Source organism: Carassius carassius, chromosome 25 (assembly GCF_963082965.1).
Source record: "Carassius carassius chromosome 25, fCarCar2.1, whole genome shotgun sequence".
In the NCBI taxonomy this organism is placed as follows: domain Eukaryota; kingdom Metazoa; phylum Chordata; class Actinopteri; order Cypriniformes; family Cyprinidae; genus Carassius; species Carassius carassius.
The window spans coordinates 26,210,901-26,215,494 of NC_081779.1; the positions used below are offsets into that span (position 1 = coordinate 26,210,901).

The 4,594-nt window shown below is 38.3% G+C and overlaps 1 long non-coding RNA gene across 1 annotated transcript; it reads left to right on the forward strand.

Annotated features, from left to right (window-relative positions):
- The first annotated feature begins 1,733 nt into the window (after positions 1-1,733).
- On the forward strand, positions 1,734-2,531 carry LOC132104777 (uncharacterized). Its single transcript, XR_009423598.1, has 2 exons — positions 1,734-1,924; positions 2,213-2,531. It is a non-coding gene; the product is annotated as an uncharacterized LOC132104777 (long non-coding RNA).
- Positions 2,532-4,594: the final 2,063 nt, after the last annotated feature.

The window sequence follows — 4,594 nt, forward strand, 5'->3', positions numbered from 1 at the left end:
CTGTCGTACCGCCCGGGTTCCAAAAACGTCAAGCCTGATTCTTTTTTATTCTTCCAAACGCCCAGTGACTCCTGAGTGCATTTTACCTGAGAATATATTCATCTCAGCACTCGTATGGGAGGTCAAATCGAAGGTCAAGACGGCCTTAGAAGGGGTAACGCCTCTGCCCCGGTGCCCACCGAATCGTTTATTTGTGCCGGAGGAGTTACGGTCCGACGTTATTCAGTGGGGTCACTGCTCTAATGTAGCTTGTCATCCAGGGATAAGCCGCACCAAGGGTTTTGTAAAGCAACGATTCTGGTGGCCACTGATGGCTCGCAACATTCACGATTTTGTTTTGGCTTGCTCAGTTTGTGCCAGTGGTAAGTCGTCTAACCGACCTCCGGATGGGCTTCTTCAACCGCTGTCTGTCCCTTTGAGACCCTGGTCCCATATCGCTCTAGATTTTGTTACCGCCCTCCCTACCTCTAATGGCATGACAGTCGTTTTGACCGTAGTGGACCGGTTCTTGAAGGCGGCACATTTCATTGCCTTGCCCAAATTACCTACAGCCAAGGAGACAGCGGTCACTGTTATTGATCACGTCTTTCGGTTACATGGCCTCCCGGTAGACATGGTTTCTGACAGGGGATCCCAATTTATATCTAAATTTTGGAAAGAATTTTGTAAATTGTTAGGAGCGAGGGTTAGTCTGTCTTCGGGTTATCACCCTCAGAGTAACGGTCAGTCTGAGCGAGCCAACCAGGATTTAGAGAGAACGTTGCGATGTTTAGTCTCCAAGAATCCTTCTTCCTGGAGCCAACAACTCTCTATGGTTGAGTACGCTCATAACTCGTTACCAGTGTCAGCCATGGGCCTTTCTCCGTTTCAGTGTAGTATAGGTTACCAGCCACCTGTTTTTCCTAGTCTGGAATCTGAAGTCGCGGTGCCCTCTGCTCAGGCGTTTGTCCAGCGGTGCCACCGCACCTGGACCAGAGCCCGTGAGACTCTGCTCCAAGCCAGATGAAATGAAGAGGGAAGTGAACAAGACTTAAAGTCTTTCAGCTGCGATTACTGGCAGAAACAACCTGTTCATTACCTAAGCTATCATTTTTTCCTTTAGTATGAAGCAGGGACATTTGTATTCTGTAAAAAATTTTGGTTGTTGTTGCAGAGATTGATTTACATATTGCAGGGTACCACTTTTTACAGTGAGCACATGTCAAACTATGTCTTCTGCACATATTTGAAAGATGTTTCAGTTTCCTAATTCATATTTAAGTTTTATTCTAATCAATGCACAAAACAAGCATACACCAAACCAGGAACATTATGCAAAACAACTTCAAACACATGGCCCTTGATCACTATCCTGCATAATCAAAACACACATGGATTTTAGCTTCATATTTTTGTGTATTACTATTATGCACAAAAAAACTGCATGTTTGGAATTCCAAAATTACGGAGCACCGCACATGACACGCAGGAAAAATATATAAGGCTAAATCGCGTTCACTCGATTTATAAATTGTGCGCACAATTTACTAATTCGTTCCCTCGATTTGCTAAATAGTGCACACGAGTTAGCAAATCGAGTGAACGCAATAGTAAATCGAGCGAACGCAATAGTAATCGTGTGCACGTTTTAGTAATTTGAGGGAACGAATTAGTAAATCATGCGCACAATTGATTTATTTTTTCTTGCATGTCAGGTGCGGGGCTCCGTACAAAATAATTCTGTGCCTGACAAGAAATTCAGAGAAAGAAAGAAACAAAGACTGTATAAACAGCAGAGCTTGAATGATATTGCAAATGCAAGCTTCAATATGGAGCAAAGTGTCTCAAGGGCTCAGACTGCAGGTAATGAGAGAGCATTTCTGCTCCTCTTCTTCATTCCAGCCAAACTAAACAGATTCCAGAGTTCAGTGTGAGGCAAACACAGGTGAGGTTCAGTAACAGAATTGAAAATCTATATTCTTCATACTCAGGTTAGTGTAGTCAAGCTCTATTGCAAAACCTAGTGAGCTTTCTAATGTCTACTCATAAGGCAATACTATTTTATACAGTATTGTTCCTTGATTTCCGAAGCTTGATTAAATTTAACTGAAAATGCCTTTATAAGATAGTATTTAGCACCTCCAGGCATTGTTTTATTCCTGCACAGTGCTGTCGGTTGCCATCAGACAGTGTAATGTCTCCTCATGCACTTCTGCCTACATTACTGCTGCAGGCTCTCTCAGTGAGGAGTAACTGACATTGAACAAGGAGAGTTTTTTTCATGAAACAAACAAGAGACACCAGCAGTGTTGGGCAGCAACTGAAGTATCAACACTCACTCGATTATTCAAACTTCTAATTGATATGATATGGTTTAATGTTTGTACATGCACAGTTTTTAACATACAATAATATACAGTAATGTATGCAGTATGTCTGTTCTGTGAGATTATTGACACTATCTTAGAAAAGCTATCATTTATGATAAAAAGGTGCAGTCAGTAGTTTGGTGCTAATTTAAAATGTTTTACCTATTAATAAATGATTAGTGTCATCTGCAGTGTTGGGGAGTAACTAGTTACATGTAACGGCGTTACGTAATTTAATTAAAAAATTATTGTAACTGTAATTAGTTACAGTTACTACGAAAAAATGAGTAATTAAATTACAGTTACTTATGAAAATTTTCACGATTACAAAGGGGATTACATTTGAATATTTACACACATCCACATACAGATTTAACTGATTTCTTTCCCAAATTGCACTGACTATTCTGAGACATACCGCCCTAATAATTTCCGGGATGCGGAAATACAGTCATTCATAAAAACGGAATGCCTAACGCGGACGGAATATGCCACATTTTGGATGACTAAATCAAAAGTAGGTCAGTACACTTGAATCAAAACATGACATCGACTAGTGTCTGTGAATATTAAGCCCCAAAAATGCAATATATGACTTGCACATTCTGCGTGTCTGTGGAAATTAGGCGCGGACTGGACACCGGGAGAACCGGGACAATTCCCAGTGGCCTGACAGCCGATTTTGCCCCACTATTTAATATCATTATTGTATAATTGCCTGCCGAATGTACTAAAGCAATCATTTGCGAATCCGCCATTTGATAATTAAATCTCTAATAAGTCATGAAGTGTTAGTCATGACTCGCGCGCTCTCCGCGCCTCCGCCAAACGGTTTGGATCAGACTCAGAATAATCAATGCGAGAGAGAGAGAGAGAGAGAGAGAGAGAGAGAAAAGAGTGGACTGTGGAAGCGCACAGCTGGAACAGAGAAGCAGAACTACTGTTCAGGGTTTCAGGTCGGTTTCATCCGTAAAGATGCTTTTTTGTCTTTGTTTTTTTATTTATTTAATCAAGCAGCAGCACGTTGCTCATCAGTCATCACTCAAAATACTATATAAAGGACATCATTATTATCTGTTGTAATGTTACAGTAGGAATTTAGCTGAAAGAAAATCCGATTTTTTCATAGGTTTAGGGGGAGCTACGACAGACAACACAACCCTTACGAAAATTAACATTTTAATATTTAACTATAAATCCAGAGAAAATGGTTACTATTGTTTAAATGTGGTAACCAAAAATGTAAAATTATTTTACAAATGTATTTATTTAAAAATAAATACAAATCCATTTGCAAAAAAAAACAAAAACAAAACAAGGTTATTTTACTTTTATATAGGCTAATAAAAGCATGTTTAACTTTTGTAAGGGAAAAACATGACTCATGTACAGTATTAGGATTTTTCTATAAAGATATTGTAGTATTGTAGAGTATTGTATTGTAAAGTATAGTTTTGTTCAATCTTGAGTATTAAAGTCATGAGAGAGATGGATAACAGAGCAAAATAAAGAGACTGAAGAGAAAAATGGAAGTGAAGGTGCAGTTCATGAGAGAACTTTTAATTATTTTGCATGTCCCCAAATTAAAGATTTAAACCTTTTTTATGTCAGGTCCATACAAAAAAATAGTTTTGTCCATGAATTTGTTTGTATGAGTTTGAATTTTCCAGTCTGATTTTTTTCCCAGTCCGTTTAGTATGTGTGTGTGTGTTCACTGCTCTGTGTGTGTGCATTTCGGATGGGTTAAATGCAGAGCACAAATTCTGAGTATGGGTAACCATACTTGGCTGAATGTCACTTCACTTTTCTCCTGTAAATGAATGGCAAAGACATGGTTTCATTTTCTACACATAGGCCTACTGAAGCTCGCAGTGTTTTCAACCTCTGCTGCCTCAATATAGGAGTACACGAGCACATAAACATAATTTCTAGAACTGCTTTGTGTCACTTAATGTGCATTTTACTTATTTTGAGAAAGCTATCATCATATACAAAGAGACAGCAGTTTCAAAAAAACACCAATGTTTCAGGAGTTTATTACACAGAATACATCACACTCTTATTAGATAACTGTATTTAAGTTGATGTATATGCTTTTATTTATTATTCTTTAATTTTCACAAATTTAGAAAAGTAATCAAAAAGTACTCAAAAGTAATTAGTTACATTACTTTAATAAAGTAATTGAAAAAGTTACACTACTATTACATTTTAAACAGGGTAACTTGTAATCTGTAACCTATTAC